Source organism: Peromyscus californicus, unplaced genomic scaffold, assembly GCF_007827085.1.
Source record: "Peromyscus californicus insignis strain IS unplaced genomic scaffold, ASM782708v3 Scaffold_6__1_contigs__length_162567912, whole genome shotgun sequence".
NCBI lineage: Eukaryota > Metazoa > Chordata > Mammalia > Rodentia > Cricetidae > Peromyscus > Peromyscus californicus.
This window is the reverse complement of record NW_026294584.1, coordinates 124,321,495-124,347,542: the sequence shown is the minus strand read 5'-3', so window position 1 is coordinate 124,347,542 and position 26,048 is coordinate 124,321,495.

The window sequence follows — 26,048 nt, the reverse complement described above, 5'->3', positions numbered from 1 at the left end:
GGGCCAGGTGGGACACAGGAAAACTTCCAGCTCTACAGGTACTTGTCAAGTGGGTCAAGACTTCCAGGGTCTTGCTACAAGGAGATCCATTTGTGCTATTCTTAGGTCTTGTTCCCCAAAGAAGTCATATAGCTCCCACCAAATAATAATGGTGTTCAAACAGCCTAAAGAAGACATGGTTCTTTCAACAAAGAGAATACAAAGAGCTGAATGAAATAGGAAAGTCCATTTAATCTGTGAAAATTGAATTCAATAAAGGGAATTGCCGAAGAAAAACAAAAAAATTAAATGGTGCTAGAAATGGAAATTTTAATAAGCCAAATTAAAGCTCTGTGGAAAGCCTCACCAACTGAAAGGATCATATCGAAAATAGTATCAGAGCTAGAAGACAAGGTAGAAAAGTTGGTCATATGGTAAATACCAATAATAGTTTTAAAAGTATTAATTGAACATGAAAGTATTCTAGGATAACACAAAAGAACAAATCTTAGAGTTATTTCTGTAGAAGAATAAGAATACTGCACCAAAAACATAGAAAATATTTTCAATAAAATAATAGAAGAAAAATTTCAAATCTAGAGGAAGAGATTCCAAACATGTATAAGGCCAGGCAGTGGTGGCAAACACCTTTAATCCCAGCACTTGGGAGGCAGAGCCAGGTGAATCTCTGTGAGTTTGAGGCCAGCCTGGTCTACAGAGTGAGATCTAGGACAGGCACCAAAACTACACAGAGAAACCTGTCTCGAAAAAAAAAAATGTTTAAGAATCAAGAGAATACTGGTAGAACCATGTGACTTCTTTGGGAAACAAGGCCTGAGAATAGAACAAATAGCTTTCTTTGTGGCAAGACCCTGGAGATCCTGACCCACTTGGCAAGAAACTGTGGACAGTTCACTGAGTGATTTTGGGTATGACTCCAGGAGCATGTGTCGTATGAGCTTCCTTTGCTTTCTCTATACTAGCCATACTGTTGGGCTGAAGAAATCACAGCATCATGAAGTTTAACTATACATATTTGCATAACAGCTCTTGAAAGAATGATTTTAACCATAAGAGCTTCAAAGAAATGCTATTAAATAGATGATATCAGGAGTTAATGCGAATATTCAAGGAACAGGGAATGGAGCAGAATTGTAGAAACCCTCAATTCCCTCATTTCTAATAGCTGTGCCAATACCCTAAGAAGTTGAGATAGACACAAGGATGAGGGATAAGCAGTGCCAATTATGAAGAGTAAGTTTCCAGATTGTGTTGCCTACAGGATAAATGAAAAACCTTGGTATGCCCCTAGAGGAGATAGAGGAGTACTGAATGTAGGATGGATTGATCCAGCTCTGGTTGGTGAGTTGATCATGAGAACCCAGGCCCTACCAAATGTAAATATTAACAACAGGAGACAAAACTGTCTTTTCCTTTGCATGATGCTGTAGCCGCATGTGCTGCCAACTAAGCATACTGTTCTTCCTGTAGGTGTGCCTAGTTAGAAAAATTCACTTGTAGCTTGCAAAATTGCAAATGCTTCTGACAATTGAGATGTATATCATAAAGATAATGGCTACTTGTGGGACAGTTGGCAGACAGAAGGAGAAAGAAGCAAGGAACAAACACAATTTTCGTAACTACTATTTTTTGGAAACTTAGGAAGTAAAAACTGGTTGTAAAACTGTTCATACAAACCACTGAAACTGTATAAATAAAGTTAGCACAAGCTATATCTGGGGAAACTTGTTTGAACAACAACAGATGACCACAGTCTCTTCTTGATGCTGACTTCACACATCCATCCCAGGTTATTCAACCCATCAGGAGCAAGGCCTCCAGCAGAATACCAGTAGACAAGAAAAGAAAATAGACTTCCTATAACATATTATAGAAAAATATTAAAAACGTTGATGAAAAAGAATATTGAAAGTCCCATGAAAGAAGAGTCAAATCACCTATAAAAATAGACTCATCAGAATATCTCTTGATTGTTCAAAAGAAATAGTTAAAGCTAAAACAGCCTGAAAATAGGTAGTACAGGCTTGGAAAGACTACAACTGCCCACCTACACTATTAATCCCAGAAAAAAATCTATTAAAAACTTTACATTATAAAAACAGATTAAAGGACTTTATAATCACTAAGTCAGCTCTATAGAGGCTACTGGATTGATTAGTGTGGCATGAAGAAAAGAATAAACGCACCAACAATACCACACATATTAATAAATAATACCAGGAAAATTAATCAAGAGAAGTCTAAGAAAATACAAAATGGTCAAAATGATTTTAATAAATACACATCTTTCAACAGTAACTCTTGGCTTTCATGTTCCAATATAAAGACATGTAGTAACAGATTGTATCAGAAAACAAATTCCATCTTTTTGCTGTCCATGAGAAACACAGCTCACCACCAAACATAGATATCATCTTAGGGTAAAAGAATTGAAATGGTATTTCAAGCAGGCAGAAATAAGGAAGAACAGACATGGCTCTTCTAATATCTGACAAAAAAGAATCTTCAAAGCAATACAGAGGAGATAAAAGTTACTTCATACAAATTGGGAATAAGTCTTCCCCAAGACCCAGTTATACCACTCTTGGGCATATACCCAAGGAATGTTCAATCTTAACCACAAGGACACATGCTAAACTATGTTCATATCAGCATTATTTGTAATATCCAGAACCTGGAAACAACCTAGCTGCCCCTCAGCTGAAGAATGGATAAAGAAAATGTGGCACATATACACAATGGAGTACTACTCAGCAGTAAAAAACAATGATATCATGAAATTTGCAGGCAAATGGATGGAACTAGAAAATATCATCTCAAGTGAGGTAACCCATATTCAGAAGGACAAACATAGTATAAGTGGATATCAGATGTGAGGGAAGGGATGGCCAGACTGCAACCCACACCCCCAGAGAGGCTAGCTAACAGGGAAAGACCCTAGGAGGGACACATGGATGACCCTGCGAAGGAGAAGTGGATGAGATCTACATGAGTGGACTGGTTTTGGGGGGTGGCAGAGGGCAAGGAGTGGGGGATGAGAACATAGGGAAATGGGAGGGTCAAGCTGGAACAGGGACAGAGTGGGAGGGCAGGGAGGAAGATACCATGGTAGATGACAATATCATGGGAATAGGAAGAGGCAGGGTGCTGGGGAGGCTCTCAGGAATCCACAAGGTTAACCAACACCTCGGTCTGCTGGCAGTGGTCCAGAGGGTGCCTGAACCGATCTACTCTCATGACGGGCCTAGCAAATAACCTAGCTGTCATTATAGAACCTTCGTCCAGTGACTGAATCAGATGCAGAGATCCATGGCCAGGCACCAGGCTGAACTCTGGGAGGAACGTCGAGATCATGATGGGAGGACATGCAGACATGACTGGCCACACTAGTGGAAGCCCATGAACTGTGGACTGGTGGTTGTGGAGCCCTCATGGGACTGGACCACGCACTCTGAATATGGAAGACCAGTGTTTGGCTCAAACTGTTTGGGGGGCACCCAGGCAGGGGGATCAGAATCTGTCCCTGGTCTATGGGCAGGCTTCTGGTAATCTGGTGCCTGTGGTGTGACGCCTTGCACAGCCTTGGTGCAGTGGGAAGGGGCTTGGACCTGCCTAGGCTCAGTGTGCTGGGCTCTGCTGACTCCCCATGGGAGACCACGATTTGGGGATGTGGGGATGCGGGGTGGCTTGGGAAAGAGGGCTGGGGGGTGGGAGGAGGGAGGAGGGGGCATTTGTGGATGGTATGTGGAGTGAATTGAAAATTTCTTAATAAAGAAAAATGAAAAAAAGTTACTTCATACTCATTAACATAATCAAAACTTGTATACAGCAAATATTGGGGTTTATATTTCATAAAACAAATGCTACTAGATAAAAAGCCATAGATTAATCCCAACACAGTAATAGTAGGTGACTTCAAGTATCACACTGTCATTAATAGACAGATTATCCAGATTTGGACCCTACATGCTACAACATGAAGATGCGTCGGTTGATGCAACAGTGGTATGGATGTTATTGGGGTGATCACTTTCTGGTTAGATTAAGTTCTGATCTGCAGAAGATAATTTCATACCTAGGACTATAATTTTGGTCAAAAGTCAATGGTTGTTGGACTTATAGCTGGAAATATAACTTAGCAGTTAGAGCTCTTATCATTCTCTCAGTGAACCTGGTTTTAATTCCAACCATGTAAGTTGTAGCTCACAACCTTCTATATATCCAATTCCAAGAGATACAAGTCCTCTTGTGACCTCTGTGGGTACTTCTCCCACAGGGTTCACAGATATACACTCAAATTACAGCCATACATATTAAATAAATAAATAAATAAATAAATAAATAAATAAATAAATAAATAAATCATGGCAGAGGAGATCATAGGCCTCAGGGTAGAACCTCTATTGCTACCTTTGAATTTTACTCAACAGACAACATGACAAAGTGAATTCTAAATATTAGGCTTATACCCGTAGACCTGGGCTGCTTTTGACCTTGATCTCTACAGTGGAAAAAAGTCAATAGAGAGATGCAGAATTGTACACTGAATATTCAGGACTAAACAGGACATCTATATCATCCCTCCACCACCAAGGATGGCATCATATCTCTGAAGAAGTGATAGACAAAAATGTAAAAGCCTGAGGATGAGAAGGAGTGATGGGAAGTGCTACCTTCTGAGCATGGAATGGGTATAGCACTCATAAACGTACAGAAGCTGTGGTTACGTTTATAATTTCACAGGTTCAGGCAAAGCAATGATTTGGAATAGATGGGGTAGATGATGTCTAGGCTCCACCTCACACTGAAGAGGGGAGAAGAAACCATTCTTGGAGAACATGAACATTAGAAGAATTCCCATGGTCCAGTAGATGCCCCCACTCATGTATGTGTGGGTAATACTAGCTGGACTTACTGAGTTATTAAAAAATAGAATTAAAGGTTATGAATATTGGAGGGGGACAGGTTTAAGAGATGTGGAATGAGTTGGATGGAGGTATTTTAAAGTTTTATTTAATTAATTAAACAAAAGAGACACAAAGAGTGCAAAAATACACAAACTGGTGTTACATCGCAGTTATGCAAATACAAAAATCTAAAATGTGTAGTAATTTGCAAATACTAGACCATCTGAAACTATAAAGGTTGACTATACAAATTATTGGTGAAGAGTAGATCCACTAAAAACTCAAATAAATTACTGGTGAGACTATAAAATTGCATGGTTACTTTGGGATAGAGCTTAGAATTTTCTTTAAAAGAACATAAATATATATTCATGTCATCTCCTCTTCAGAATTCACTCAAGAACAGTACCAATGCTCATTGTTCAAAGGTTTCTAATACTTATTCATATTTCAATAATGGAAAGTTGACAAAGCTCCAACAGGTAAATGTGTAAACAGGCAACTTAAACATGAATGAGTACAACATAGCCAAATCATGCACACTAGTAGTCAGTAATGATTTTCTCTAAACCAAAACTAACACTTAGGAAATTATATTTAGGGCTTGAAGAGATTTCTCAGTGGTGATGAGCGTCTACTGCCCTTACTTATGAAGGACCTAAGTTCAGTTCCCAGTAGTCATGTCAGTTGATCAAGAGAAGATTGTTAGGAATAAATTTAACACACAGGTTAGTCTATTTTATGAAGTTCAAAAAACGAGCAAAAACTAATCAGTGAGAACAGAAATCATAAAGACAATAACTTGAGGGAATCACTGATGGTAATGAGCATGAAGACATTTTTCACAGTAAAGAAAATGGTTTGATCTGATTGGTGGCTCTAGTTATTATACACAGAGGGGGAGACTCTGTATGTTCAATTTTTAAATGTACATTTTATCATGTTCAAATGATGTTGCAATTTGAGAAAAACTGAAAGGTAGTTGTGAAATGAACTAATCATTTTCTGATGTAAATTACTTATCTGATAAAAAATAAATAAATTTGTGTGCTCACTTATTCTATAAATTATTATTTCCCTGTTGATGTATATGTAAACCAGGTAAGAAAAGAATTGAAGGTTTTCAGTGGAAGAGTCATCAAATGACTAACTAGAATCTGGCTACCTGGCCAGGGTCAAAAATTTAGTGAAGCAAATGGAAAAGCCATCACCAATGTTTAGGGCCACACGTGCTCTCAGCATCTTCTCACAAGGGCTGATTCTTAAAGGGAGCACTTCTCTGAGCTTTACTTTGACCCTAACTCACTGGACCACCTTAGCTCCTCTTGTGCCTGGGAGGACAAGGTGTCAGAACAGCTTTCTATGAATTCTTCGGATCCCTGCCAGTTCTAGCAAGCAGTTTGCATATCAAATTGGAGAAGGATTGTGTCTTAAACATACAGGAGACTGACTCTAGGTTCCTACTCACGGTTTGTTATTTTTATTTTTATTTTTGAAAAGTCTTTTTAAGCACCATGTCAACTTTTCTTTAATTATATATGGGGGACTTAAGACAAGCAAGTTTCCATCTCATGTTCTTTGCTTACTTTTAAAAACAGGAAGAGGGGCTGGTAAGACGGCCCAGTAGTTAAGAGTAATTGCCACTCTTGCAGAGGACACAGGGTCAGTACTCAGGACTCATATGGTAGCTCACAACCACCTGTAACTCCAGTTCCAGTGAATCAGAGGCCTTATTCTTACCTCAGTGGGCACCAGGCACACACACGATATACATAAATACATGTAGGAAAAACACTTATACGCATAAAATAAAATATAAAAAATATTTTAAAATAATAGATTTCATTTAATGCTCACAACCACCTTATTACTATTAATGTGCCTACTAAAATTATACATAAGTATAAGTCTGAAAAGTATCAGGGATGGCCTTCAACCCTAGAAACTAAGCATACTTTAATAATAGTAGTGTGTGTGTGTGTGTGTGTGTGTGTGTGTGTGTGTGTGTGTGTGTGTGTATGCATGTGTAAAGCAAAAATTAATGAAAAAAGTCATGAATTTGAAATAAAGGGTGTGTGTAGGGGGGACACTATGATTTTGAGTGTACCCCATGCATAAATGGTATGCAGAGAGGCAAGAGGGGTTGCTGGATCCTCTGGAATTAGACTTACATAGGTTGTGGTGGTCATGTGGGTGCTGGGAATTGAACCTGTGTCCTCTACAAGGACAAGTGCACTTAACTCTGAGACTTCTCTCTAGACCCAGACTTTCATGTCTCTACTTTTATGTCTTTGATAGTATCCTGGCCCTTGACTTCCAAAATCAAGATCCAACATCTCTTTATACTCCAGATCAGGCCCTAACCTCCAGCCCTCAACTCTATACTCTAAGATGTGTATGAAGAAGGAGAAAGGGTGTGCATCCCATTTCTGTTTCTGAGAACATTCTCATATACAGTGTTGTGTGCTGTTCTGCCTCCATGTTATTGAACAAAATTTAGTTGTGTGATTACATCAAGAAGAAAGGCTAGAAATGAAGTGTTTCTGAGGGACAAATTATTGTTAAGAAAACAATGAAGAATAAACACTGAGAGAAATGGAGATCCCCTAGTTATATCATTAGTCCCTAATGCACATGGGTTTGGGAATGTGCACTTGTTTCAAAATAAATATTTATAATTCTTTGGAATGGCTTAAAGTGCTCCAGGAAGAGTTTCTATCTATAATCCCCATGAAACCACACAATTCCACGTTTAAAAAGAAGCTTTTTAAGTAAACAGTGAAAGCACAGTGTTTGAAAAGTGTGGGGAGGGGTGAAATCATGGTTTACAATGCTTTTATTCTCTCATTTAATATTAGTGTTTGAAGTTACAAAAAGCTGGATGGAACTAGAGAAAACATCCTGAGTGAGGTAACCCAATCTAGAAAGAAAAACATGGTGTGTACTCATTTACAAGTAGATATTAGCTATTAAGGATAATCATGCTATAATCCACAGATCCAGAGAGGGCAAGTAACAAGAAGGACTCAAGTGGGGATGCATGGATCTCCCTGGTAAGAGAAAATAGAATATATTTTGCAGGTGGATGTGGGTAGGGAGGTGGTAATGCAAACAGGAAGAATCAGGGGAGGGATGGAGAGAGAGAGAGAGAGAGAGAGAGAGAGAGAGAGAGAGAGAGAGAGAGAGTATAGGGAGAGACAATCAGAATTGTGGGACATTTGGGTAGTGATGTGGAAGCCTAGTGCAATGGAAACTCCCTGGAATCTATGAGGGTGATCCTATTGAAGACTTCTAGCAATGGGGATAGGTATCCTGAACCAGCCATCTTCTGTAACCAGGAAAGTTTTCCAGTGGTGGGACAGGGTCACCAACCCCACCACAAAACCTTCTACTTAGAATTTGTCCTACCTGAGAGATGTGCTGGGTAGTGGTGGTATAGAACTTATGGGAGTGGCCATCCAAATAACTGGTCTAACTTGAGCCTCATGCTACGAGAGGGAGCTCATACCTAACACTGCCTGTATGGCCAGGAAGTAGAGGCTGACTGGCCCAGAGACTAGGATAAAACCAAACATGACTGTTGAAAAAGAAAAGAAATTGAAAGAAAGAAAGAAAGAGAAATGAAGGAAGGAACGAAGGAAGGAAGCAAGGAAGAAAGAAAGAAGAAAGAAAAAAGTCAAAGAAATGGTTCCTAATGATACTCTGCTATACTCAGAGATTGGTGCCTAAGCCAACCATCATCAGAGAGGCTTCATCTAACAACTGATGGAAGTAGAACCAGAAACCCATAGGCAAACATTAGACAGAGCTTGGGGAACGTCATGTAATAGGGTGAGGAAGGATTGTAGGAGCCAGAGGGATCAAGGACATCAGAAGAACACAGCCCACAGAATCAACTGGGGCTCACGGGGGTTCACAGAGACTGGAGCAATAATCCCCAAGCCTTTGTTGGACTGCACCAGGTCCTCTGCATATATGCTATGGTTGTGTAGCTTGGTGCTCTTATGAGAGTCCTAACAGTGGGATTGAGGGGGGCAGTATCTTCTGCTCTTTCACCTGTTCTTGGGACCCATTCCCTCCTACTGGGTTTCCTTGTCTGCCCTTGATATGAGGGTTTGTGCCTAGTTTTATAATTTGTTAGGCTGTGCTGTTGATATCCATGGCAGACCTGCTCTTTTCTGAAGAGAAACAGAGGAGTAGATCTGGGGGAAAGCCGAGGTTGCTGAGGTTGGGGGATAGGGAATTGTAGAGGGATAGTAAGCTGCAGTCAGGATGTAATGTATGACAGAATAATAAAAAAAAAAGCCTGGAGTTCAAATAAAAATTTGGAGTTCAAAACAAAATAGAATTTGAATCTCTGAGAAGTGTAAGTTTATGCTGTACCTATATTCTACATGAGAGCACTTTTAAAATTAATTTAAGTGCTGTGGGGGTGGGGGAAGTGAAGGCTTGGCAGTTAAGAGTACTAGCTGCTCTTGCAAAGGACCAAGATTCAGTTTTCAGCACCCACATGTCAGCTCACAATCCCCTGTGACTTCAGTTTCAGGCAATCTGAAGCCCTCTCTGGCCTCTGTGGACTTCTGGATGTGTATAGTACTTAAAAAATCAAGTAGGTATACATATATACACATAAAATATTAAATATAAGATAGATAGATAGATAGATAGATAGATAGATAGATAGATAGATAGATAGATAGATAGATAGATAGATTAGACAGACAGACAGGTAGATGGATAAGTAGATGACAGATAGACGATAGATAATAAATAAATAAAACTTTAAAAGTATGTTTGATAAACCAATAGAAAGACTGGCATACCCAGCTGTGTTATTTATAAAATTTTAATATTCAAATACAAATTGACTAACCTGTTGAAAAACTTGCAAGTCTCAAAATCTGAAATTGTGCTACAACTACAAGGATCCACTATAAAGCTTAAGATTCCCCCTTTAAAGACACACTAGTGTGAATAAAGTGTACTAATCCTTTCTCTTCTTTATTCTTTTATCAATTTGCCAGCACTGATATGCAAACACACAAAAAAAGAAATATAACATTTCTTTTCTGATCATTACTATTATTTGTAATAACAAATGTGGTGATATTTTAATTGTGATGAAATGTGATTTTATTTGTATGTTAATAAATAACATTTGCCTGGAGATCAGAGGTCACATAGCAAGGACACCATAGCCATAAACAGGAGTCAGGCAGTGGTAGCACACGCCCTTAATCCAATCACATGGCAGGCAGAGTCTCTGTGCGGTCAAGAACACAGCCAAGCATGGTGACAGGAGCCTTTAATCCTAGTACCAACCATAGAGACCTGGAGGTCTGTATAGACAGGCAGTGATGAGGAAGTCATGTGGCTGGGCTTAGAACTAATGAGAAGGCAGAACAGGAAGGCGATAAAAACACAATTTAGATGGGAAGAAACTCTCTCTGGGGAAGCAACGGTGGGAAGGTGTTAAGATAAGGTAGTCGTGGCTCTTCACTAGTTCTCTGATCTCTTTGGCAATTACCTCTGTATTTGGCTCTGTGTTTCTTATTTAATAAGACTGTTTAGATATTCATCTACAAACAATAATAGTTTCTACTAAAATAACTATAATAGAAAGAAACTGTTAACATTCATCTCTCTGTTCGTCAAGCATATTTGGAATATTATTGGTAAATATCAAACTGGAGACACTAGTTTTCTTTAAGGTGAAAAAAGTGCTGTGGAAGAGAAGGTTACAAAATGGAGGCAGGAGTGGAAAGATGGAGAAGTGGGATGAGTGGGAAAGACAAGAATCAGAGGAAAGAGAAGTAGGGGAGATGAGCAGAGAGGAAAATCTATTAACACACACTTTGTCACAAAATCAAACAACTTGCATGCTAATTTAAAGAAAAATAAAAAACTATAGAAAGCTGTTTTCTCCTTTGGCAGAACAATAAAGGAAAATGAATTCTCACTTTAATTCTCATCTTGGTACTGAGCATGTAATCTCTAGGATTCCACTTAATCTTGTTGATCCTTATTTATTCATAATTAAAAATAGTATAATGCCATTTACTAAACAGGTTGTTAGACGATGCAAATTCTGTTAGGATAAATAGAATCCTTAGAGGAACAGCTTCCAGAGAACAAGACATTACTTTTCTCTCATCTACCCCATCCTCTCTTTTCCTCATGGGTTTTATTCTGACGCTTAATTTCAGAGATCTGAAATGTAGCAGAAAGGCAAAGAATCTACAAACCAAGTATAACATTAGTTTTCCCCAACTTGGAAACCAGATGTCCCTATATTTGTGTATCCCACCACAATGGTTAAAGAGTATGTGCTGTGGATATCGTTCTGTGTAAATAAAACACTGGCCAGTGGCCAGGCAGGAAGTATAGGCAGGACAAGGAGAGAGGAGAATTCTGGGAAGTAGAAGGCTGAGTCAGAGAGACACTGCCAGCCACCGCCATGACAAGCAGCATGTGAAGACACCCACCGGTAAGCCACGAGCCACGTGGCAAGGTATAGATATATAGAAATGGATTAATTTAAGATATAAGAACAGTTAACAAGAAGCCTGACATGGCCATACAGTTTGTAAGCAATATAAGTCTCTGTGTTTACTTGGTTGGGTCTGAGCAGCTGTGGGACTGGCGGGTGACAGAGATTTGTCCTGACTGTGGGCCAGGTAGCCAAACTCTAGCTACAAATGGCGCCCAACGTGTTGACAAGAGTTTCCACCTAAAACCTGAGAAAAAGATTCTAAAATGGAGCTAAAAACAGTTCCTAGTTGTTTGTCTCTTTGAAGTTAGTGGCAGTCTGTGTGTTTGAGCTACTATGACGAGTTCCTGGCATACATGCTTGACCTGCCATATGGTGGGAATGAGGCCTCTGCAAGTGGCATATTAAGCTGCATGGTGGATTTAGCCTTTGCTAGTACAAAACAAAAAGAGGTTTCTGGGCTACATGCTGCTTTGATAGAAGCATAGACCCACTATTTCTGAGAGTTGATGGCTCCCAGAGCTGGCAGAAAACGTACCACCACCATGTTGGGAAGCTTAAGTGGGCAGAGGCAGCAGCCACAGTGCTGTTTCAGTCTTAGAATGCTGCAGTTTAAAGCAATAGGCTCAAGGTAATATAAAAAATAAGCCATGTAAAGATGGCTACCACAAAGAAAATCTGGATTATGTTCTCTTTGATATTCGTAACTGAAGAAAAAACATTTGATTGCAAAAGCTGTTGAATTATGCCAAAATGTATATTTTAAAGGTACCTCAACTTCAAAATTTGGATGTAAGGATATGTTGCTTTGGAAATGAGGCTCTGCTTTTGTCTCCACAGAAAGCAAGAGGCTATGGATTTGTTCCAGATTAAGATACATCAGGTTTGACCAGCCAAGACCCCCTGAAAGGTCTCTGATGACACCATGGCCCAGATGATCAAACATCCAGAATGGTTTGAAGGGAACTGGCTCAGACAATACAGCCTCATGGACTACTCCATAATCCTAAAATTTTCTTTGTGTCCCCATAAGATACAGTGCCCCCCTCCAGCAGGAAGTAGTAAGAGAAGCTACGCCCAAATTCCCAAATTATATGTAATTTTACGTTGTTAAGGTTAAACCTTCCTTTTTGAAAAAAAAAAGAAAAAGGGAAGTGCTGTAGATATCGTTCTGTATAAATAAAACACTGATTGGCCAGTGGCCAGGCAGGAAGTATAGGCGGGACAAGGAGAGAGGGGAATTCTGGGAAGTAGAAGGCTGAGTCAGAGAGACACTGCCAGCCGCCGCCATGACAAACAGCATGTGAAGACACCGGTAAGCCACGAGCCACGTGGAAAGGTATAGATTTATAGAAATGGATTAATTTAATATATAAAAACAGTTAGCAAGAAGCCTGCCACGGCCATACAGTTTGTAAGCAATATAAGTCTCTGTGTTTACTTGGTAGGATCTGAGCAGCTGTGGGACTGGCGGGTAACAGAGATTTGTCCTGACTGTGGGCCAGGCAGGAAAACTCTAGCTACAAGTATGACTAACCTGAGGACATCCACAGGGAAGTTAAAAAACAGCAACAGAAGGGAAAGGAACCCAGAAACCATAAGATATGTACAACTGTAGCTAGCAAGTTTTCCCTCTGGGTCCCACCAAGCCCAGCAGTCTGACAGTCCACTTATAAAATAAACACAGAGACAATTATATTATTTAAACTGTTTGGCCTAATGGCTCAGGCTTCTTGCTAACTGTTCTCTTTCTTAAATCAACCCATTTCTATTAATCTATAAGTTGCCACGTGGTTCGTGGCTTACTGGTATCTTAACATCTTCTCATGGCCGTGGCTGGCAGCTTTCTCTCTCTCTCTCTGCCTTCCTGTTCTCTCAATTCTCCTCTCTGTTAGTTCTACCTATACTTCCTGCTTGGCTACTGGCCAATCAGTGTTTTATTTATTAACCAATCAGAGCAACACATTTGACATACAGAACATCCTACAGCATACAACACTAGAAGGAATTAATACTAAATTGGTCTAGGGAGAGACTGGACACTGGACTGTTTTGTTGTTTTTCCCCTTGTTCTAGCCTGGCACAAGTATGAAGCAGTGTGGTCTCAGGAGCACTGCATTTGCTCCTCTCTGTTGGCTATTTCTGTGGGACTTCTGTGGGAGGTATTGTCTATCACCTGTTCCACTACCCCTCCTCATTTCACCAGTACAACCTGAGCATTCCTAACCTGCAAATCCAAAATGTAAAATGCTACAACATCCCAAATGTTATGAGCATTTGGATGACTTTACACATTACAAAGGAAAAGTGCATTTCCAGTGTCATGTGACAAGTCACAGTCAAACAGAAACAGTGTGATATAAAATTGCCTTTGGTATGTGGACACAAGATACATATGAAATAAAAATGTTTAGACATTGTTCTAGTTTTATTTCTGTTGTTGTGATAAAACACCTGACAAAATGCAACTTCAAAGAGCGAGAACAAGGTTCCCTTACTTACAATTCCAGGTTACAATCCATTATACAGGAAAGTCAGAACACAAGAGCTTGAGACAGTGGTCAACACCACATTCAGTCAAGAGCAGAGAAAAAGAATGAACCCATGATGCCTGCTTGCCTGCTAGTTTTTTTCACTCTTAAACAACTCAGGGTCCACTCCATGAAATGGTACTGACCACATTCAGGGTGCATCCACACACATACTCACAGGCCAATCTGACCTAGAAAGTTTCTAATTAAGATACTTTTCCAAGGTGATTCTGTACTTTTGTCAAGTTGACAGTTAACATGTGAAACGAGTGAGGAGAGACCTCAGTCTCAGTCTCAAGGTACTTCACTGTGTGAATGCAAATACTCCAAAGTCTAGAAAATACCCAACACACATCTGGACCCAAGCATTTCAGAGAATGGATATTCAGAAAGATATACACACACATACATATATACATATTTATGTATATGAAAATATACATAAGATACATAAGAACATACACACACACACACACACACATTCTTTCTGAAAGTATCTAGAATGGATTCTGTTGGCTGCAACTAAATATGTATGACACCCAACAAATGTAAGTTTCCGCAGCTGTTGCTATTGTTAATTCAGAGGCAGGTTGCAGTTCTAAATGAGAAATATCAGATAATTAATTTAAAATGGAATAGGCTACCCATGGAGACTGTGAATTAACCCCAGCCAGAGGTTTCTGAGCTGTAAATGCATAAAGAGTTATGAAAGAGATTCCTCATAAAGCATATTGCCTTTTGCTGTGAACCCTGGAACTGTTTCAAATACTGAGACCTAGTCATTGTATTTTTAGAAGGTGTTTCCAGTGAGGTCTGCAGGAGCTGCAAGGGGTATGAATCATCTTAGTCAAAGAAACAGAAAGAGTGAAAATGAATCCCTGCTTCCCCTTGTATTTCCAACCCATTATAACATTTGCTGATGGGGTGTTCCAACCTTCCCTCAGCAGCAAATACACTTTCGGCAAAAGGACCCAGACAATGACTCTTTAGCAAACATAATTCTTGTCTCTATGTAGACTTTGGCTAGTTCTATTACTTGAAAATGCTTTTTTAAGTTGTTCCTACTTTACCACAAACACTGTATTTTAATTAAATCAGTAAATTATATCCGATGAAATATAATTAAATGGATTTAACCAATTCTTAATGAAAGTTAACAGCTTTATGTAGTGAACACAACAGCACAATCTTGTAAGCAGTGCATTGCAATAATTCAAAATTGAGGAAAAACACTAATGGGAAAACAATCTTAATAAAATACCAATTAACAAGCATATTCCTCATTAACCAAAATCCCATGTCAAATCCCCTGGTGGAATAAAAGGTAAATCATCGTCACAAGACAAATACATGTAGGATCTGCCTGCAGGCTCCAGCTGATGTTGGCATATGTTTCAACCTTATGGTCATGCCTAAGTGATTGGCATTTGGTGGAAACTCTAGTTAGAAAACTGAGTTTTAACCTTTTCTTGGACTAGTTAGCAAAAGGCACCATGTTGCTCTCCTTGGACAATGGCAGTAAGCCACACTGCTCGATAGTCAAAGGATAATGAGTGTTTGTAGTGGGTAGCCATTCCAGCTTTGATCTGGAAGTTCCAACCCCCACTGAGGCTTCAGTAACTGTCATGCCTACAAGGCAGGGAGACCCTGAAGACCCGAGATCTGGATGGGCCGGCTCTCTTGGTCCCTGGACCCAGGATGCTGAAGGTAGACCCAGCAGAGTTCTCCAGAGAACACCACCGGACTGTGCTACACCTTTCCCAGACCTTGCAACCTATCCCTTCTCTTGTAAGTTACCCCACAAAATAAACCTCCCTTTTAACTATGTGGGTGGCCTTAATAATTTCACCGATAAGTGTTAGCCACCAAAGTTCAACAGCAAAGTGGCAGTCTCATGTTTGGTACTTTGGGTGTATGAAATGTATTTTTGGACTTAGGATATTTCTGATTCATAATTGTTTAATTTATTTAATAAAAATAGTGTATACCTGTATGTGTATGTGTGTGTCTATGTGTGTGTGTCTGTGTGTGTTTGCCAAATACTAACAATCAATATAAATCCCTAAAATCTCTCAGGCCTTATAAAAACCGACATGTGGACCAATGGAATCGAATTGAAGACCCTGACATTAATCCGCACACCTATGAACATATAATTTTTGACAAAGAAGCCAAAAGTGCACAATGGAAAAAAGAAAGCATCTTCAACAAATGGTGCTGGCAAAACTGGATATCAACATGTAGAAGGCTGCAAATAGATCCATATCTATCACCGTGCGCAAAACTTAAGTCCAAGTGGATCAAGGACCTCAACATAAATCCAGCTACTCTGAACCTGCTAGAAGAGAAAGTAGGAAGTAGTCTTGAATGCATTGGCATAGGAGACTACTTCCTAAATAGAACACCAGTAGCACAGACTCTGAGAGAAACAATCAATCAATGGGACCTCTTGAAACTGAGAAGCTTTTGTAGAGCAAAGGATACGGTCAACAAGGCAAAGCGACAGCCTACAGAATGGGAAAAGATCTTCACCAACCCCACATCTGACAGAGGACTGATATCCAGAATATATAAGGAATTCAAGAAATTAGACATCAAAATGCCCAACAGTCCAATTAAGAAATGGGCTATAGAACTAAACAGAGAATTCTCAACAGAGGAAACTCAAATGGCCGAAAGACATTTAAGGAATTGCTCAACATCCCTAATCATCAGGGAAATGCAAATCAAAACAACTCTGAGATACCACCTTACACCTGTCAGAATGGCTAAGATCAAAAACACTGAAGACACCTTATGCTCGAGAGGATGCGGAGCTAGGGGAACTCTCCTCCACTGCTGGTGGGAATGCAAGCTTGTACAACCACTTTGGAAATCAATATGGCGCTTTCTTAGAAAATTGGGAATCCATCTCCCCCAAGATCCAGCTATACCACTCTTGGGCATATACCCAAGAAATGCTCAACCTCACCATAAGAGCACTTGTTCAGCTATGTTCATATCAGCATTGTTTGTAATAGCCAGAACATGGAAACAACCCAGATGCCCTTCAACTGAAGAATGGATAAACAAAATGTGGTACATATACACAATGGAATACTACTCAGCAGAGAAAAACAATGGCATCATGAGGTTTGCAGACAAATGGATGGATCTAGAAAAAATCATCCTGAGTGAGGTAACCCAGACTCAGAAAGACAAACATGGTATGTACTCACTCATAGCAGGATACTAGACATGAAACAAGGATGACTTGTCTGCTACTCACATCACCAGGGAGGCTACCTGGAAAACAGGACCCCAAGAAAGACACAGGGATCGCCCAATGACAGAGAAATGGAAGGAGATCTACATGAACAGCCTGGACATGAGTGGGGGTAATGAAAGGCGAGGGTTGAGGGAAAGAGAGCTTGGGGGAGCGGGAGATCCCAGCTGGATCAACAACAGAGAGGGAGAACAAGGAATAGGAGACCATGGTAAATGAAGACCACATGAGAATAGGAAGAAGCAAAGTGCTAGAGAGGCCCACAGAAATCCACAAAGATACCCACACAACAGACTGCTGGCAATGGTTGAGAGACAGCCCGAACTGACCTACTCTGGTGATGGGATGGCCAAACACCCTAATTGTTGTGCTAGAAACCTCATCCAACTACTGAGGGATCTGGATGCAGAGATCCATGACTAGGCCCCGGGTGGATCTCTGGGAGTCCAATTAGCGAGAATGAGGAGGGTTTATATGAGCGAGAATTGTTGAGACCAAGGTTGGATAAAGCACAGGGACAAATAGCCAAATGAATGGAAACACATGAACTATGAACCAATGGCTGAGGGGTCCCCACTGGATCAGGCCCTCTGAATGGGTGAGACAGTTGATTGGCTTGATCTGTTTGGGAGGCATCCAGGCAGTGGGACCAGATCTTGTGCTCATTGCATGAGTTGGCTGTTTGAAACCTGGGGCCTATGCAGGATTGTTTGGCTCGGCCTGGGAGGAGGGGACTAGACCTACCTGGACTGAGTCTACCAGGTTGACCTCAGTCTGTGGGGAAGGCTTTGCCCTGGAGGAGATGGGAATGGGGGGGGGGTGTTGGGGGGAAGGTGAGGGGGATGGGAGGGGGGAGAACAAGGGAATCTGTGGCTGATATGTAGAACTGAATTGTATTGCAAAATAAATTAAAAAAAAAAAATCTCTCAGGCCTTACTTAGCATATGATTTTCAGAAAATATACAAACGCCCATACCTTGAGAACCACAATATTTAAGTCAACATGTAGCTCCTATCTGGGTGCTGACAATTGAACCTGGATCTTTGGAAAGAGTAACCAGTGTTCTTAATGGTTGGCCATTTCTCCAGCCCTCACTACATATGTATTACTAAGTTCAAACAATTCATTTCTCTCCAACATAATGATTTTCAGTAGAAACCATGATTTCCCATTTGTCTGTTATATAGGAAGCCTCTAAAACAGTCGTTCTCAAACTTCCTAATGCTGTGACCCTTTAATACAGTTCCTAATATTATAGTAACCCCCAACAATAAAATTATTTTCATTGTTACTTCATAACTGTAATTTTGCTACTGATGTGAATTGTGACATAAATAACTAACATGGAGGATATTTCACATCCTCCTTTTTCACATTGCTTATAATTATATCCCTTACACTCCAGTCTGTCCAGGCCAATCCTGGAGCTTGAGAGATGGTTCAGCATTTAAGAGTACTTGTGGCTATCACAGAGATCCCAGAACCAACATGGTAGTTCACCATCACCTGTAACTCTAGTTTCAGGAGATCTAGTTCCCTTTTATGATCTCTATGAAAATTGGACAAACATAGTGCATATATATTTGTGTGTGTGTGTGGCTGTTTGTCTATGTGCCTGTGTATGTATATATGTGTGTTTGTGTATGTGTGTGTGTGTCTGTGTGCAGGCAAACCACTTACAAACATAAAATACTTTTCTATAAATCTTTACTTTTCTTTATTACTAAAATCAATCAAAACAAACACTAACTGTAACATATATAACCTAGCATAAGAACTCTGTCAAGTACTTATTTGTTTTAGTCAGGGTTATGTTCAGCTTATAAAAACTCTAGTGGTTTGAGTGAAATAAGTGTTTATTTTTTACAACCTAACAAAGTTATACAAAACTCACGTTCTTCCTGTAAAACTATATTCAACTTGACTACTAACTTAGAATGGAAATTTGGTCTAGATCTAGTCTGTTGCTGAACACATCTCATAAATCATAACCCCAATAACCTCTTCAGAAACTTGACCCAGCAGTTATCCATTCATAATTATTGTTCAAAATTACTCCAAATTGCTACCTTACATGCAAGGAAGTGTAAAGTATATCTTGAGGATGCTGCTGCCATCCTCAGTGCCCCTAATATGGTTCCAATTTAAAAGATGACCAATATTGGTATTTGTTGGGCAGAAAATAACAGTTTGTACATTGTTAGCACATATAGACATTAACAGAGGAATAAATTAAGGATTAGGCAATTAAATACTTTACCCATACCAAGTAAGTTCAATAGAAATATATAATTATATTCCCACTTAATGCATGAAGAAATCATATGAGAGATAGTTCAGATAACTTATTCATAAATCAGGATCCAAGCATGATTTATTTGACTTGACAGTCACACAATGATGCTAGATCTGTCAACTGGACAAGAACTGTGGTTTTCTTCTTCCTACATTGTGTCTTTTTTTTTATATCTATAGCTAGATAGATTACTTACTCTAAAGTACTTTAATATTCTTTTATGTAAAATGCTCTTACAAGTTCATATGCATATGTAATATTCTTTGATCAAAGTCCCCCATTCTTCTCCCATATCACCTCCCACACCCCACATATTTCTTTTTTCACAAGTCCTTTTCTTACTTTCATGTCTTCTTTTTTATGATTCAGTGTTTTTAATAATAGTTCCTTACTTGAGCTTGAGTGGTGGGTTATATGTTTTGAGTGTTGGCCAAATATGTAACCGGAAGTTTTTCTGCCCACCCACCTGTGCCCAAATAACTGGTCAGAGGCTTAATATTAATTACAAACTGTTTGGTCTACAGCTCAGGCTTATTTCTAGCTAGCTATGACATCTTAAATTAGCCCATTTCTATTAATCTATATTTTGCCACATGGCCATGATGTTACCTACCGGTCTGCTGGCATCTTGCTCCTTGGGCAGCTGGATGGTGTCTGCCTTGACTCCACCCTCTTCTCCCTGTATCTTTGCTTGGATTTCCTTCGTGCCTATAACCTGTCTTTCCATAGACCAAAGCAGCTCCTTTATTAACCAATGGTAGCAACACACATTCACAGCATCCTGAAAGACCATCCTACAGCACAAGTGCCAGTGGATATATTAAACACAGTGATGTCCTTCCTTCTGCAAGTTTTAACTGTTTATAGTTTCACTGAGAAGTGTGTAAACTTAGGAGTCCCTCATCTATCCATGATGGAATGTTGATGAGCCCAATCTTGTGCTTGTCTTGTGCAAGTAGTCACTGTTGCTTTGATTTCATGGGTGCATCAGTCATGTCTTGCCCAGAAGACATAAGTTTACAGCCATCCTTTCCCATCCTTCATCTCTTATATTGAAGCCCACCATAACCATTTATCTGATATTTTGGAAATCTTTTTATCACCAACGTTCTACTTACATGCACACATATGTAAGAGGGAATCCGAATTCTGACATCGTCTTGCTATAGCCACATACCATCACCCTTCATCCTCAGAATTTTCTCTTCTGTCAAAGAAGCTTGCTTATTCCACTTAAAAGAAAATTAGAGTTAACATTGCTCTGAACAACCCTGAAAATGGCAACCTCAGGCAAATTGTGTATCATTCTTTAAGTGGTTGTAGAGATGGACCTTCAGCTCTGAAGAACATCACTGACATAGGGCCATGCCTGCTGTACTATGGAATCCATCCCCACATTTACACTGAGTCCATGGCTCTATAACTTTCTCCTATCCAATGACTGACATAGTTCTATTCTTAGGTATTGGGAACCAGGCTGATCTAAGGCTTTCCTTGAGGCCCTAATGCATAGAGAAGAAATATAGTTCCTTACCTAGGACCAGAAACATGCTTAACAGAACCACTAATAGCCTGAGATCAAGGCCTTGGGATCTTTTCCCTGAGGACCTGATACATGGAGAAGAAGAAACACCTCCTTATCTAAAATCAGGAATATGCTTGACAAGGCTTTAAGCACCTAGGGCCAGGGCCTTTGGATATTGCAACTTCATTGTGAGAAATCAGTTGTTTTTACCTTCAGGGAGTATGGTTATATATCCCAAGGCCACTGTGTGCTTCTTCTATGATTCACATGAGATATCCTATGTTCCTTTTGTGTAACATTTCTTGGTTAGCTTCCTATTGACTTTGTCCTATGTATTATGGCTTTCTGCTGATTGTGTTCTGTTTTTCCCATGGCAATAATACATAAGATATTGTACTTCTTAATAAGATTTCTTGGTATATGACATACCTTGTGCAAGACATTCTGACCCCAGTTTTTCTATCTTTATCATCTCATCCCCTGATCATCCCCTTAGGACCATGTCATTGCAAAAAAAAAAAAAAACTTGCTGGTTCAGGTCCCTTGAGCCTACATAGAATTCTTTGGCCTAGAACTTCCCCAGTGGCTTGTTGAAAGTTTCTTAGAATTCAGGACACTCTGAAATGCTTAACAAATCTTCATTTTTTTTTCACAGACATTTTTCCTACCAATGTTACTAGATGCTTTTTAGTACTGGTGTCTCTTTATGGAGGATGTAGATGAACACAACCCCCCACTTTGTCTTGAACAAGTTGATCTATGTTGTCCAAAACACTCTGCAGTATCTCAATTATCCAGCTGTTACTTTTTATCTTAAACAAGTTGATCCATGTTGTCTAAAACACTCATTGGTAATTTGATTATGCAACTGTTTCTGACTTTTTTTCTTGTCTTATTTTTCCCTGTCCTTATTCCTGCTTCCTTGGATCACATCACAAATAAAAAGTGATGACCCTCACTATTTTTCATGGAGAACAATATGCTTAGGTAGACATTTAGAGCCTATCCCAATTTTCCCTAGCATCTAGACAGCTTCTTTTAATCACGTTTTCCTAACTATCCTAAGTATTAATGATTATAATATTTCTAAGTGTGTCAATGTTGTTTGTGTTGCCATGTGGTATCATGCTAAAATATCACTATTAATCAATATCCATCACCCTTACACAAAAGAGCATTATACTTCCCTATCCTTCCAACTATAGTTTACCATTTTAATTGCATGGATAATAAAATGTGACAGAAATAATAAGGATTAGTTGAAGGTAGAAGGTACTAGAACCACACCATTTTCACAAGGGTCACTTCCCCCTTTGTAGGAAGACCAGCACTATCAGACAGAGGATTTCCATGATTTGGGGACCCAGGGTGAAATGAAGCAAACAGAGTCACACCTACAACACAATGCTGTACATTGAAGGACAGGTGGCACAGATTTAGTCACACTGCTCTCTGATATTGAGGTCACCGGTTGCTACAATAGTCTGCCTTGAAAGCATATGGTGGTGTGCTCGGTCTAGATGGAACTTTCAGTCTTAATATTCCATATCTCTCCCAAAGGATGTCTCAAGCACAGTTCTTCAGTAATTCCTAAGTCCTTTTCTATTTCCAACATTGCTTGAAGATGGTTTAGATGTTGTTGTTGCTGTTTTACTTTTAAAACTGATTTTCTTCTAATATGGTAATCCTAATATGATGACATTTAATTCTGCTTCTAATATTCACTCTGAAAAATCAATTTTCAAATGTTTTTTTATAAATATATTTTCTTTTTTAGTATATTGTTGTAGGAAACAATAATATCTTGCACAAACTGTGTTTGAAATATTTAGATTTTGAAGTTCATTTTATAAATATATCAGCACAAATAAGAGTAGGATAGTTTATGGTCATAGAAATTGTTTCTGAGATACACATTTATGTGCTCACAATAATGCCAACTAAATTTTAACATTATAACAATAAATATACAATTATATCATAGAAAAAAGTATAATATTATTTTTGCTGCCAAATGAGACCTCCATTATTCATTATGGTTTTATGAATAAAAACTTTTTAAAAAAACAATGTGATCTTATAAATTTATAAATATACAAAGAGAAGTATAAGTATCAGTACATGAATGTAAGTAATGACTCCTGTGTCAGGTGTTAGAATATTTTAACCTACTCTCTCCAAGAAAAATAGCCTATGTACTTCTTAAGTCTTTAGGGTCAGAATCAATCAGCACTCATTGCAATGAAAATCCCAATAGCAAGCTAGTTCTTTTCACTGTTGATATCATGATTCCATCAATTGGAGTTTTGCCAGATATTTTTATAAAAAAAAATTTACAGAAAATATTTTAGCTATAGATCATAAAAGAAACCAACTATCAGCAAGAAATATTATAATAAGTCAACTGTGTTTAGAAAAATTTGAAGTTTATAATTCAATCTATAGGCTTACAGTAACCAATAACTATATACAAATCAAGTTCTCAAGTTTTTATATAGAAAATATAAAATAACTCTAAATGTATTAATCTAACTATAAGAGTATATGTTAAATTAACATGGGAAACATGAAAAATATACGTACATAAAAACAAATGAATATGTGAGCTAAAGAGATGACACAGTGATTACTTGCTGTTCTTGCAGAGGATCTAGATTCAATTCCTGGCACCCACATGGTGGCTCACAACTACCTGTATCTCTATTTGCAAGGGATTTGATAACCACTTTGACCCTCACAGACACCAGGCATGCACATAGTGTACAGACATACATGCAAACTTATAAAAAAAAACTTGTAAATATAAAACAATATAAATTAATTTTAATGAACACATGACTCTAAATATGTGTATGTGTATTTTTTACCTCTCTACGTGTTACACATTTACTATGTCACATATACAATCAAATGCTTGTATAGTTCACTGTCCCCCGGCACTGAACACAATGCTTAAGATACAGTAAATGAGCTACAGATTTTTATTTAAAGATACAATGGTGAATTGGATCTTAACAAATATGACCAAATTCTAGAATCTTCAAAGGAGGTTGTGTTCCCAGACTCTTACCAAATTAGGTCACCTATATAATTAGCCATAGTGGCTTGTATGAGTGACTGTAAGCAAATTAATTTAATCTTTAAAAAAAAGATTGTATCACTAAACAAGTTTGTAAAAATGCATTCTAAACAACTGTAAATACTGTAAGTTTTTTTTAGAAAATTTACAATAAATTTTTAGTGCTCCAATTTGCTATTTCAATATTCTACATTTTCATTGGAATGATTAGGATCCTTCAAGCTTAGTTATCCATTTGTATTTAATAATCTGAACCACCCAGTATAAAGGTTCTTCACCATTTAATACAGAATATCATGTAATGATTCATTGCAAATATTAATGCAGATCTACATATTTTTGAGAGTGAAAGACCTTTTTCAAGTGATGGTGTTGACCCAGGGACTTAGAATACAGGAAACAACAGCCTTTAAAAGTTAAACAGGTATAATGCCCTCAAGCTCACTATCTTCTTCTATGGTGATTAAATATGTGGACATGAGAGTGAGGGAAGCAGAAACAAGTTTTATTAAGGGGCATTGAAGGAAAATGAGTGGGGCTGAAGAGATGTCTTAGTGGCTAAGAGCCCTGGAAGTTCATCTAGAAGACCCAGTTTGACTTCTGGCCTATGTGGAAGCTTATAATTGTCCATAAGTCTAGTTTCAGAAAAACTGCCAATGTCTCTCTACTATGGGGAAAAATATTTTCACTCACCCAGCAGCTATCAATTACAAATAGCTTTTTGGTTAGGAATGGCATTTTGTGCCTACATCCCCTTCTCCATGCTGGGATTTTGTCTGACTTGCATCTGTGCAGGTCTTGTGCATACTGTCACCATCACTGTGGGTTCATATGTGTATCAGACATACTGTTTCTAGAAAATGCTATTTCCTTGGAGTTGTCCATCATCCCTGGCTCTTAGAATCTTTTGTCCTTCTTAGCTGCATAGATCTCTGAGTCTTGAGGGAAGGGGTTTGATCAAACATCCCATCCAAAGTTGTCCAGTTGTGGGTCTCTGAATATCTCACCATCTACTGCAAGAAGTAGCTTATCTGTTAAGGGGTAAGTAACACACTTATCTATAGCACTATGTCAATTGGAGTCATTGTATTGCTATGTTCATTTTCAGAAATTTTATATACAGGGTCAAATGAAAATTATTTTGTGCTATAAGAGGTTGAGGACCATAATATCTCTGTCACAATTGTGCAACACCACTGTAGGTAGCTGGAGATAATGTGTAGAAAAAAAACAGGCATGACTGTGTTCCAATCTAGCTTGTGAAAACAGACAGTTGGCATATGGGTCTGTGGGCCAAGATTTTCCACAGACAAAAGCAAATTGTAAAACCAGCTAGAAAATAGAACACATCATATTCAATGAAGCAGCAATGAGATTAATTGTTGACTTCTCAATAGACACAATGAAAGCCCAAAGACAATGAATGTTCACTTTTCAATTTGATAAATGAAAAACAAATGCCAAATTTTAAACCCAATTTAATTGATTAAAAAATGCTTCTCAAAAAAGAAAGCAAACTAAAGATGTTTTCTGCCAAAAACAACCCAAACATTTGTCTGTAGAAAAATCTCACTAACAGAATCAGAATACTTCAGCAGAAGCAAGTGGTGCCGGGGAGAAGAATAAAAACAAAGAAATGACAATAACAGAACAATGCATCATGAGGATTCATCTAAATCAGCAGTTCTCAAGCTGTGGGTTGCAACCCCTGTGGGGGTCGCATATCAAATATTTACATGATGCTTCACAACGGTAGCAAAATTACACTCACTAATTAGCCTTGAAAATAATTTTATGGTTGTGGGTCACCGCAACACAAGGAATTGTATTAAAGTGTCACAGCATCGAGAAGGTTGAGAACCACTAAACTAAATGATTTTTTTTTTTACTGGAATCCATTATATTAAGTATTACACTAACTATCTGGCATATAAAAAAATAGAATAGCATTTAG